Source organism: Pseudorca crassidens, chromosome 6 (assembly GCF_039906515.1).
Source record: "Pseudorca crassidens isolate mPseCra1 chromosome 6, mPseCra1.hap1, whole genome shotgun sequence".
Classification (NCBI taxonomy): Eukaryota; Metazoa; Chordata; class Mammalia; order Artiodactyla; family Delphinidae; genus Pseudorca; species Pseudorca crassidens.
In genome coordinates, this window is record NC_090301.1 from 1,515,070 (window position 1) to 1,527,743 (window position 12,674).

The 12,674-nt window shown below is 59.9% G+C and overlaps 1 long non-coding RNA gene across 2 annotated transcripts; it reads left to right on the forward strand.

Moving 5' to 3' along the window:
- Positions 1-3,084: 3,084 nt before the first annotated feature.
- On the forward strand, positions 3,085-6,893 carry LOC137225722 (uncharacterized). 2 transcript variants are annotated; one of them, XR_010943988.1, is made up of 4 exons: positions 3,085-3,753; positions 5,697-5,901; positions 6,157-6,349; positions 6,508-6,893. It is a non-coding gene; the product is annotated as an uncharacterized lncRNA (long non-coding RNA). The 2 variants fall into 2 exon arrangements; XR_010943987.1 differs by lacking the exon at positions 3,085-3,753 and having other exon boundaries at positions 4,705-5,901.
- The last annotated feature ends 5,781 nt before the right edge of the window (positions 6,894-12,674 follow it).

The following is a 12,674-nucleotide window of genomic DNA, read 5'->3' on the forward strand; positions in this document are numbered from 1 at the left end:
GGTGGACGAGAGACCCCGCTGCCCTCGTTACTCCGTGTGTGTTACTGGGCGCGCTTGCCAGTCAACACTCCTGCATCCCTGCCCGCAGGCCCAGCAGAGTCGAGGTAGACTCTGCTGGCTGAGCCTCCGTGTCCTTCCTGGGTCCACGCCTTCACCCTGGAGTTTGAGCCAGGAATGAGGCACGCTGTTCCCTCCACTCCTGATTCACCGAGAGGGGGCACGTGACCCGGTTCTGGCACACAAGACAGGAGGGGAGGGCTGCTGAGGCTTCTGGAAAAGAGTTCATCACTTTTAAGAAGGAGGCACCGGACGAGCTGCCCACCCCCTGCCCCTGGACTTCTCCCCGCCTCCACGTCCAGCCGTCTTGTAGCCTTGAGGAAACCAGCAGGGACGCGGGAGATCCTGGGTTCTGGAGCGTTCCTGTTTAAGTCGGTGTGTGTAGGGAACTGTGCTTTACTCTCAGCAAAACCATCCTAACTGCCTGTCTCTGTCCTTCCTTCCCCGTCTCCCTCACCCTCCCGCATCCTCACGAGCGCTCTTGAGCAGAAGAATAACGGCTGGGTCCACAGTCAGCATTTTGCTAAGCACACAGCCCGCTGCCTGGCCAGCTCTGCTGAGCCCTGGGTGAGCAGGTAGTGACAGCTTCCTTAAATCACGGGCGGCTTCCAGGACGTTTCTGAAGGTGGCAGGGTCTCCTCCAGGTCAGGACATGCCTGCCGATGTCATCCCTGACTTTGTGGGAAGATGTTACAGGCCAGTGAGCTCAGTGGGGGCTACAAAAGCGTTTATCAGCAAATACGCAATGAAAAGCTGAGCAGTTAACGTGCCCCGAGCCAGCCCCTCGGGGTCCCGTTGGCCAGCGGGACCAGGGGATCTTGGGATAGAGCTGAGAGCAGTTCCTTTCTCTTATTCTGCCGTGAATCACAGATCTGTGACTTTCAACGAGGTTATGTCCTGATAAGCGCATCCTACGTTGAAAATATCGTCAGTTGAAAATGCACTTAATACCCCTGACCTACTGACCATCACAGCTTGGCCTCATACCTTAAAGGTGCTCAGAACACTTACGTCAGCCTACAATCGGGCAAAACCATTGAACACCAAGCCTATTTCACAGTAAAGTGCTGACTGTCTCATGTGGTTTATTGAACACCGTCCTGAGAGTGAAAAACAGAACAGCTGTCAGTGTATCGGTTGTTCACCTGGTGATCACGGGGCCGACGGGGAGGTGCACTGCCCGGCATCACGAGAGGGGATCGGACCACGTACCACTGCCCAGGAGAAACGCAAAAGCCAAAATTCAAAGTACGGTTTCTACTGAACCCGAATCACTTTCACACCATCGTAAAGTCAAAAACTCAGAAGTTGAACCATCCTAAGTTGGGGACCGCCTGTATCAATGTTCCTACCCAATGACACAGGGCAGTGTCCACATTAGGAAGGACTCTTCCCTTGGGTTACTTCCAATCCTTTCACTAAATGTGTTTGGGTGGCTTTGGTTCGCTCTGATTCACGCCTGCGGCGCTGCTGGAAGGGCAGGCAGGCCCCTTGAGTGCGCGCCCAGGGAGGCTTAGCGGGGAAGGAGTCTCCCGGGAAGGAGGCGTGTGACACCCACAGGGGGATGCTCAGGCCTACACGTTCAGAGGTGGGAAGCCCTGTGCCCACCCTCCCGGCCCGGGCAGGAGAGGAGTAGTGCCATGGGGGACTCCCGGCCTTCTGCACTGTTAATTCACTTAAAAAATGAACATGAGACCATCTCAGTGTGAGAGCCGCTTGTCCCAGGAAAGGTGTCCTCCCGATGCCTCTCTCTTGCCCGCGGTTTTGGGGAACGAACGTCCCTATCTTGTTGATGTTCGGGATGTTCCCCCGACATAGCATCCGCAGACCTGAGACGTTTTCACACAGGAGTTTGCAGGACCCCCCACGCACCAGCACCGTGAGGACCGGCGCGGGCCAGGGAGGGGCCCTTTGGCTGCACGTCAGAGATGACGGCTCAGCACCGAGGCAGCCGCCCTGCCTGTGCTCCCCCGGGCCTGGCTGAGGCCTCTTTCCCCCTGACGACACCTCCGCAGGGCCCTGGTCTCCCTCAGGACACCATAGGAAGTGGGAACTCCCGGGTAGACGTGGAAGAGCTTGGAGGATCTCTGGCCAGTGTCGGAAGCGCCCAGTCCAGATGGGGAAGAAGGGGCAGGACTGTGGGGGGAGTGTGGCTCCCAGACTTGCTGTCAGCCTTGAAGGAGTGAAGACGTGATGGACCCCCAGCTCTGCGGACCCGCATCCCCACCCCACCCCGGGCTCCTGGTCCTGCCCGGCTCCACCTCGGCAGGGGCCGCGGCGCTGCCTCCACCCGGACGGGCCCTTGTCGGAACTCAGGTCGCTCGGGGCTGCAACCCTTTGCCCACAGGCCTGTCTGCCCCACCTCGGGAAGCTTCTAGAGTGGAGGGCGCTGGCGTTCACGGTGTGAGCCTGAGAAATGACTTTCGGATGAATGGATGATGCAATCTGTGACGCACGCTGACCAGAGAGTCTCACTTCTGGAAACATGTCCCAAAGAAAGACCTACGTTACACAAGGATTCACAGCTTCGTTGTCGAAAGCAGCCAAACGCACAAAGAAACCCGCCCACCGTCCTCTGACCGGCGCCCCGGAAACCGTGCCGATGGCAAAGCGAGAAACATCTCGCTTCTGTCAACGTGGTGGCTGCCTGGACATTCGTGGTTCTTGGAAAACAGTTTTTAAACTGTTAGAAGAAAAAGAATGTGAACGAACGCATATACACTTGTCTCAACCACATAAAAGGGTAAAAAATAGGGACTGGGATCAAGCATATGAATCGGATCCTTGGCGTTTACGGTAAAAGGGTATTTGAGGGTTTATTTACTGTGCTTTCCAAATATGAAGACAGGTATTTAATCAAAATAAAAATTCAGAGCTGAGCCCCACGACCATAGCATCTGGCGGAAATCCTGTTGAGGAGATGCCGCCCGCCTGTCTCCAGGAGGCGGGGGAGGGGGCGGTCCCCCCCGCAGGACGCAGCGCTTGAGGGGCTGCGTGCGATTCCTGGGCCATCCTTCTCGCTTTACTTACTTTACACCCAGTGAGTGAACACACACTCACTGGGTGCCTACTGTGTTCCAGACGCTGGTTTGGGCGCTTGGAGATCCGGGAGGGAGTGGTCTGTACAGAGACCCCGCCTGCTGGAAAATGGTTGTAGTGGGTGTGGGGTGGCCCCCCAACGCTGTGTCCACCTGGGGCTTGTGAGTGTGGCCTTACTTGGAAAAAGGGTCTTTGCAGATGTGATTATTTGAGGATATTGAGAAGACAGCCTTCTGCATTTAGGGCGGGCCCTGAGTCCAACGCCTGGTGTCATGTAAGGGGACGGAGAAGGCACAGAGAGAAGCAGGGAGAAGCCAGGTGATGCTGCAGCAGAGGTGGGCTGGTGCAGGGTGGCAGCAGCCCCCAGGGGCTGGGCGAGGAGCAGGACATTCTCTTGCACAGCCTTGGGAGGGAGCAGCCCCGCCAGCGCCTGGAACGGGGACTCTGTTCTCCACGCTACGGCTTGAAGCCAGCCTGGTGCTTCATCGCAGGCGCCCCGGGAAACTCCAGCCGGAGACGAGCTAGATGGCCGGTGTGGCCGGCTCAGTGGGAGCCCCGGGAGAAGAGCCCGCCCGTGCCCGCGGGGCCGCAGGACAGAGTGGGGGCTGGGACATCCCCGGAGCAGAGACCCTGGGCACCGGGCGGAGGACATTCCAGGTGAGCGGCAGGGCCGGAGGCCCTGGGGGTGCACACACGGGTCGCGCTCAGGCCGTCACTGTCGGGGGACGGGTGGGCCGTGGGGCAGCTGAGGGTGTCTCGGGCAGAGGGCGCCTGCTGGGACCCCTGCCCCTCCCACCCCGTCCCTCGGGACGGGCCGCGGACCTTGGCGGGCGTGCACTCCCAGAGGCGGGAGGGTGTCTGCTTCGTGTGGGGACCCGCGGGTGTGTCTGCATGTCGACACCGTGGATCAGCAGTGAGGTCAGAGCAACACAGAAAGGAAGCCCTATACTTTGCTCATCTTAGGAGTCATTTTCTGGGAGCGGGATTCCAGAATAGTCTAGGAAGATCCTTGGAAACACCAAGGAGCACTTGAAATGCAGTGCAGGATGGAGCAGACAGGACTGGAGCCAAGAGGGGCCGCAGGGCCCACCCAGGAGGGGACGGGAGGGGAGGGAGGAGGGGGCCTGATGCCGTCCACGCACGCAGGGCATGAGCCGGCGTCCAGGTGGAGGGCACGCGGGAGCAGAGGGGCCAGAGCACACCTGTGCAGGGCGGGGAGCCCGCGGCCCAGAGGGGAGCCCGCGGCAGGCAGGCTGCCCCTCGCAGAGAGTGGGGTCCCGGGTCTCCCGGCCCCCAACTTGGGTGTGTGGGCACAGCGTGGTCTCAAGACCTCAGCGTGTACACACCTGCCCAGAAAGTTCTGTGACTGGACGGCCTCCTGAAGGTCTCCAAGCCACATCTGCTCCCAAATTCTGCGTCTTTGGACCCTCCGACTGCCCTGTTAGGCAGGACCCCACCCTATTATAGATGAGGAAGGAGGGGTTCAGAGAGAGAGCCTCGGCCGAGGTCACGTGGCTGTGAAGCGTGGTCACCCATTAACTCCTGGAGGGGAGGAGGGGGTGTGCCCAGCTGGGGTGTGGGGCGCAGGGGTCACCGGGAACCCGGCCGCATGACCCTCCCTTGTGGACGGCAGAGGGTGGCTTCCTCCAATGTGTGGGGAAGACCCGAACCCTGGCAGCCAGCCCCTCTGAGTCCGGCCCACAGACGGGAGTACAGGGTCCAGGCAGGTCTGGGAGGCGGCCCGATCAGGACTCGCCTCTGGCCCCAGCGCTGTGGTTCAGAGGCGATGCTCTTGATTCACTCCTCACTCAGCAAGGAGCCAGAATGGTCCAGCGCATGGCCGGGAAGCTGTGACAAAGCTCGTAGTAAGCGCTTTCTGGAGCTCGGTATCAGGACCTGTGAGTCAGCTGTCGGGCGCTTCCTCCAAGAGCGAAGGATGTACATGTAGCCAGCCGTCAGGGACACGGAATTACTGCGTTTGAGGGAGTAGCGAATAGCCAGGTTCACGGAAGGGGTCCCACAAGTGGGCACTTATTTAAACCCGCTCGTGGCGACCCACCCAGACTGACAAATCCCTTTGAAAACGGAAGGCTTAATGGCCCATCTTGGGCAGGTAATCTCTGTTTTTGCTGCAAACGTGGCGTCCCGCCGTTGGGCCCACTTCTTCCCTGGCCCCTGGCCCTGTACACCTGTCACCTCCCTGTGTACAGGCACGCTGCAGGGGGGCTGCAGTTACAGGGCAGCTGTCCCCCCTCTGCTGCGCCCCCTACCCCACTGCCCTCTCTCCCCCTTTTCTCCTGACCACTCACCTTCTAACCCACGGGCTCTGTTTACCCTCTACTCCTGTTTCCTCCGGGGCAGGGGGTTTACACTGTTTTCTGCTGCGTCCCCACACCTGGCTCCAAGCAGCAGCCCAGGTTCTACCTGGGGAGTGAATCAACCGTGAGTTCCCAGGGAGACCCAACCAAGAGAAGAGAGAATATCTTTAAGCTTTACGGCTTGGCGGCCGGCAGGGCTGCAGCCCACGGAGCAGGCGGCTGTCTGGAAATTGGGGTGGGGCTCGAGCCACAGCCGTGAGGCAGAATTCCCTGTTTCCACAGGAAACCGCCGGGTTTTCTCTTAAAGCCTTCAACTGATTGGGTGAGGCCCACCTGCTTTGTTGAGGTTGATCATCACTCAAAGATGCTGATGGCTAGTGCTAACCAGCCTGCCAGGTACCTTCACAGCAGCGTCTGGATCAGCGTTTGAACCGTGGGGACAGCAGCCTGATAAGACGGCACCGGAGCTCAGTGTCCAGGGGGTGAGGTACGAGCCCCGTGGCGCCAGAGTCGGGGCTCACGGCCCGTCGTGAGTGGGAAGCAAGGAAACTTCCTGCGGGAGAGAGCAGGGCAGCAGAGGCTCCAGCGAAGAGCTGCCTCCTGCCTCCTGCCCCTCCCCAGCCCTTCCCACCCCAGGCCCCTCCCCTGGCTGAGGGAGGTGGGAGCTGCCGACAAGGCAGTGGGCAGGGATGCAGAGGGTCGCGCAAGGGGCAGGGGCGCTCAGGGCTCCTCTCTCCAGCAGGGAAGCGCGTGCAGCGCCACGCCGAGACAGACGTGCCTCTCTGGGCGTTCTTCCCTCCAGCACCGGGGGACACAAAGGACCAGTTCTCAGCCATGACAGATGGCCAGTGAGAGAGGATGGCGGCCCAGTGAGGACCGGCGCAGGAGGGCGAGGGGATAGACAGCGCAGGCGGTCAGAGGACGTGTGGGCACGTGTACGCGCGGAGTCTGAGGGGCCCCGGGCGCCCCGGGAGGGCGGAGGGGCTGGGGGTCTCCCCCATGGGTGTGGCTGACCTTGCGAGGGTGGCTTCTGAGCCTGGGTGGGGGTGAGGATGGAATTTGGGGAAAACAGCCATCCCTGTGTTGGGAACAGGGCCCAGGAGAGACTTGGAAGAGGCAGGCGGAGAAATGTCCCCGCGTCCAGGAGGCGTCTGTGGATGTGGCGACCTGGAGGGAGGTGGTCCTCTGCGCCGTCCGTCCCTGGAGCGGCGGGAGCCCGTGGGCGGGGCGAGGACTCTGCGGGGATGGCGGCCGGGGTCCCTGCGGCCCTGCGGAGCAGCGAGGGGGCGGAGGACCGAGAGTTGCCCCAAGGACAGCGGGGGAGTGGACGCTCCCGGGAGCCCCCAGCGGCTGGTTTTGAGGGACCACGGGAGGAGGTGGAGGCATGGGGCCCACGGGGAGGCCGGGAAGGCCGTGCGCCCCTGTCTCATCGCCTCCCCCAAGCCCCGGCAGGAGGCGCTGGTTCTCCAAGACGGAAGTCACTGCCAATTAAACAATTTTGAGAGACAAGAGAATATTGTGTCATCATTTACTCTGTGCCCCTGAAAGAGACGCTTGCACTCTCGTTTTCCCCTTATGTGAGCACAGGAGGGATGCACGGACTGAACCCGTGTGGGATTCATGGGTTCAGCCTCCCTGGCCTCCCCTCCCTCTTCACGTCGGAGCCCCACTGTCCTGAGTCACCTCTTGGCTCAGACGTGGCAGCCTCCTCCCCGGCCTCACCCGTGTCCCCAAGGCTCATGCCCCAGGCGCTGTCACCACTGTCATCTGCCTACCTGCCAGCCGCGGCCCAGAGATGCCGGACATCTGCTTCATCGGTCCGACACGACATTCTATCCTCATGGACTCAGGACAACGGGAGGACGCTAGAGGGACTTCAGCCGGGTGGCCACGCACTTTGATTTTTGTCTTCCACCCACCTGTCCCCGGGTGGAAATTCCATCCCTCAAGCACTCAAGGTGAGCCTCTCTGCACTGGGTGCTGGTGGTGTCCAAGGGGAAACAAACTGGGATTTAGGATCACGGGGGGGCTATTACAATACAGGGTGGGGATCGGGGGCCACTGTCAGGGAGAACACTGACCGTGAGTCTGCTGGCACGTCTGAGTCAGGCACAGAGAGGTTTTCTTTTAGAGAGACGGGTGCAAGCAGGCTGGAAGAACGGGGACATGAGACCAAGGGAGGCATGACCCCACCCTCCATCCAGGGAGTTTCCCCCAGGCCAGCTGCGTCTTGGGGGGCCCTAAGCAGGGGGCTGCGTGCAGGGTGGGGTGCCAAAGCTCAGGGGCCCAGAGAAAGGAGACAAGTTCAGCCCAAGTGTTTTGTTCCCGTTGGTCAGTGGGGTGAGCAGGTCAGCTGAGCAGCCTCCCCAGGCAGGAGTGGGAGACCGTGGGGTCTGGGGGCCACACTCGCAAGTGGAGTCTGATCAGGTGGCGCTTCAGGGCTCTGTTATGGGGCCCCTGCAGCAGTGCCCACGGGCTGGGACCTGCAGGAGCTTACGTGGGGTCAGCGCGCCTGGCTCTCTGCTGCACTCTCGCGAGGACCGCCCTGCTCCCCCCCGCCCCCGACCCAGAGTTGCTTGAGGATTAAAAGTGATCTGCAGCCAATCACCTCCACTGACCCCAACTGCTTTTGGGGCCCAGAGCCTCCTACTTCCATGGGGCTCACATTCTGTAGCTCGGGCCATGGCTGAGCCCCACTGGGGTTACAGGACTCCAGGGAGGTTGAAGAGACCCCGACTCCTTTTGGGAAATGGGGCTTCTATCTGGAGACTCCTGTTCTCAATGGAGAGCCCAGGAGGGAACACGTCCTCAAATTGGAGGTGTCGGTCTGCAGAAGGCTTAACCTCCTCTCTCACGTTGCTGCCCCTTTCTGGGCCCCAGGCTGTCTGCAGGCGCAGCAGCTGGGGGCCTGAGCCATCTCCTGCCACGTCCCACAGAGGCCACAGGCCTGTCCTCTGACGGGAGTGTCCTTCCGTGGGACGCAGGTGGCTTCGCCCAGCGTCTGGCAGGCAGCCGCTGTTCAGTCACCTTCTACTCAGCTCGCTGGTGAAGGAGGGGGTCCCCGCTGTGGGGTTATGGGGAGGCTGAGCCCGGGATGCTGGGCAGACCAAACAGACAGCAGTCATCAGTCACGTACACTCACAGCCCAGGGAGGGGCTGCACGGCAGGCAGGGCCACATGGGCTGTGTTGGGCAATGGAATGAACACGGGGGGCTGTGCTGTGACATGAGGGTGGGGCTCCCTGCTTTCCAAAGGACACGATGACCTTGTTTACATAATTCTGGAGGCTGGCGTGAGCTGAAGACAGTACTCAGGGGTGAGCAGGCTTTGCTCCTGGTCCCTGAATGAGGAGGACTCTCTGGGCCCTTACTCGGCTCCGGCTGCTGTAACAAAATGTCCTAGACTGAGAACAGGTGCCAGCAGGTCGGGTTCTGGTGGGAGCTCTCATCCTGGCCTGCAGATGTCTGGCCGCCTTCTCACTGTGTCCTCACATGAGGTTCTGCTGTCTCTTCTCATAAGGGCACTAATCCCACCATGGGACCCCACCCTCATGACCTTGTCCAGCCCTCATCACCTCCCAAAGGCCCCACCTCCTAATACCTTCACGTGGGGGTTAGGCCTTCAACATATGAATTGCGGGCGGGCACACAGTCAGTCTGCAGCATGCTGGAGCAGCGTGGGGGACAGAGCCTGAGCTCAGACCCCTGGAGGAGGCCCTGCCAGGTTCACCACACAGTCAGGCACCTAATGTTGCACCTTAATGTTTTTCTGTAGTCTGTTGCACGTAATATTTTTATTTGTTTATTAATTAAAGTATAGTTCTATACAATTTATATAAGTTACAGGTGTACAATGTAGTGATTCGCAATTTTTAAAGATTATACTCCACTTATAGTTATGATAAAATATTGGCTATATTCCCTGTATTGCACAATATATTCTTGTGGCTTATTTTACACTTAATAGTTCGTGCCTCTCCCTCCCCCATCTCCCCAGTGGTAAGCACAAGTTTGTTCTTTGTATCTGTGAATCTGCTTCTTTTTTGTTACATTCACTAGGTTGTTGTATTTTTTAGATTCCACATATAAGTGATGTCACACAATATTTGTCTTTCTCTGCCTGACTTATCTCACTCAGCGTAATGCCTCCAAGTCCATCCATGTTGCTGCAAATGTCATTCTTTCTCATGGCTGAATTGCACCTTAATTTTAAGCCCTAGCTCACACCCCCCCCCCCCCGATGGGAGGGAAACCGGGTCTCCTTGGGAACCACAGCATGGCTGAGTCCCAGGGCACGGCCCCCACCTACCTGAGGGCTCTCCCGTGACATCCTCCTCCCAGATGGCATGAAAATCCGCAGAGTCTATCAAATCAATGCATCGTGGGCTGAGTGACGTTTGGGAGGAGGCTGCAGGGTAGAAGAAATCCTTTTGCGAAGCAAGTAAAACTTGGGAATTATTCTTGTTTGTTTGTACGTCAGGTGTCTGTGTTTTTTTGGTTGTTGTTTTCTTGGCCGTGCCACATGTGGGATATGAATTCCCTGACCAGGGATCGAAACCCCACCCCCTGCATTGGAAGCACTGAGTCTTAACCACTGGACCACCAGGGAAGTCCCTGTCAGGTGTCTTGGAATATGATTCTGTCTTGAAATGGGACCTCACAGGTCCACGGGTTGGTTGAGTTACACGAAGAACCTTCAAACCTGACGTCCCCAGTACCCAGAGGCAATCACTGTGACCACGTGGTGAATTTTTGTGTGTAGAACCTTTAATAAGACTATATTCAATTAGGGCTACACTCATTACTTATTCACATCATATGCCTATTACGTGTCAGGAACGGTCTGGGTGCTGGAGGTTTAGTGGGAAAAAATCAAAACTAAAGATGGTCCTGCCCTTGGGGGGCTTCCCTTCTAGAAGGAGACGGAAGTGAGCTTGACGAATGACTGACAGGGCCATGAAGGATGGCATGGGGGGAGTGCATGGGGGGAGGGTGGGCTTTAAGCAGCTATAGGGGACAGCCCCGCTGCAAAGGTGACCAGATCTGCAGGAGAAGGTAGAGCTGGGAGGCCCAGGCCCGAGGGAGACCCCGTCTCCTCGGGCAGTCACTTCCCTTTGCTGGCGGGGTCATTTCCCTCGGTGGTGACAGTGACAACACAGCTCCCAGAGACCCCATGAGACTTGGTCATCCTGCTAACCGATCTGCAAAGTTGCACTTGGTTCTGACCCTGAATTGGGGGCTCTGTTCATGAGGGTGTGATCCCCCACGCCACCCACTGCCCAAGGCTGGCCTGGGAGTCAGGGGGTGCGGGAGGGACTGGAAACGGTAAAGCGCAGTTCCCGGGACTGGTGCGGGGGGCCTTCGTCCTGGGGCTGCTGCTGCCCCAGGGGACGACGCGGTAGGAAGTGGGAGGTGGCATTTACGGGCGAGAACGGCTTCGAGGACTCAGCTTGCCTTGGCCTCCATGCTGGGCGCCTGCCGTTGGGGCACTGACTGGCCCACTGCCTGGCGGTTAGAGATGGGGAGGGCGCCCGGGGGGGCCGCGGTGTCTGGCCTGGTCTCACCACGTGGCCCCGGGGACACTGCGCAGGATGACCAGCCTCAGAGGCCCTGGAGTGCAGGCCCCCGCCTGCTCTGCCCTTGCTGGTTGACCTTTGCCCTCAGCCCCCCCAAGGGCCAGGGCAGTGTCTGGGCTGCATCCCTCACGCAGGTCAGCAGCTGGCACAGCCTTTCGGGGGCTTCGTGGAGGTCCAGTGCCCTCCAGTGGTAAGCGCCGCGTCTGGACCGGTGCCGCCACCCAGTGGTGCCGGATGCGTGTCAGGCGTCCAGTTCGAGGTTGACCTCTGCCTCCAGGCCCAGAGGAGAGACCTCGCTTTCCTTTCCTATCGCAGGACTGTAATAGGATCCCCTGGGGTGTATGAGCCCTCCTTGAGGTGAGGGTGGAAGCCCTGTGCAGCGGGAGGGACCTGCGCAGGGTGGGGACGGTGTGGACAGAGCCTGTGCCCCCGTGGAGCGTGGCTGATGACAGCAAGTGACAGCCAGCCTCCCCAGCCCTCCGCTTCCGCCCCGAAATCATCTGAGGGTTTCTGATGAAAGTCTGGAATCCTCAGCGGAAGCTGAAGCCTGGGAGGTTGAAGATATCGGCTGTAGGAACGGGATGACATTTTCCAGAAACTGAAGGTATGAATTCGGAAACTTGGCGGGGCAGAGTGAAAATGGGAAGGCAGCGGGACGCGGTGCTGGAGGGGTTTAGCTCCATGCCGATGATCTGAGATTCCAGCCGTCTTTCCAGTTTGGGAAGGTGATGGCGAGGCTCCCAGGTCCTGGGCCTCTGTTCCTCTGTTGCCCTGGAGACCTGGGTGGCGGCAGGCAGAGCACGCGCTGGCCCGGCGGGAGGAGCTTCTGGAGAGAAGGGCTGCTGACCCCCAACACGGGGGCCCCGGGCTGTGATGGCAGCAGGTCAGTTGCTTTCCTGACACTTGGGGCTCTCGCTCACCCTGCTCCAGGGAGGGACTGGCCCTGGCTGGACGCACTGCCCTTCCCGGGGGACAGGCCTCCCCAGTGACCCTCACAAGACAGGGGCCACTTAGGGTCTCAGGCCCCGTCCGGGCGATGGGGTCCATGCCCTGAACCCAACTTGCCACTCGTCATCTGGAGAAGCATTTCTGGAAAGGACCAGCGATGTGGACACCCCTCTCCCAGGCTCTGGCCTGCCTCTGTCTGCAGAGCAGAGGGGGGCCTGGTGCCGGGTCACCGAGTGGTGCTGAGGAGAGGGCAGCGGGCAGAAAGTGAGGGCGCCTGGGAAACAGACCCTGCCCCCGGTGGGCCTGTCTTCCCGTTTGCCGCGCTGTGGGCCGTCTGAGTGCCCGCGAGGCGCCTGGACGCCTGGTCCCTGCTGGATGCATTTGGTCTTGTTCCTGGAGTGACCCAGTGGGAGGCACAGCCTTGCTGTCCCGGGACAAGCAGACGCCCCGTCATCGAGGGCGCCCCGTGCTGCCCGCCTGTTGCCAGCTCTCTGCAGCCCAGTGACACGTGCCTCCCCTCTGAGGCCGGCAAGGCGACCCCGGTTTTCCCCGGGTGTCAAGGCCGAGAAGGCCTCCCAGTGCCCCCGACTCTAGAAGAGCTTTGGTCTCCCCGCCTCCTCCCGCCTTGGTGATCCTGTTTCAGCGGGGCCTGTGCGGCCACCTGCGAGCAGGGGGGAGACAGGCTCTCAGAGCAGCTGGACAACAGGCATGGAAATTGCAGGAAATGGGGACAAATG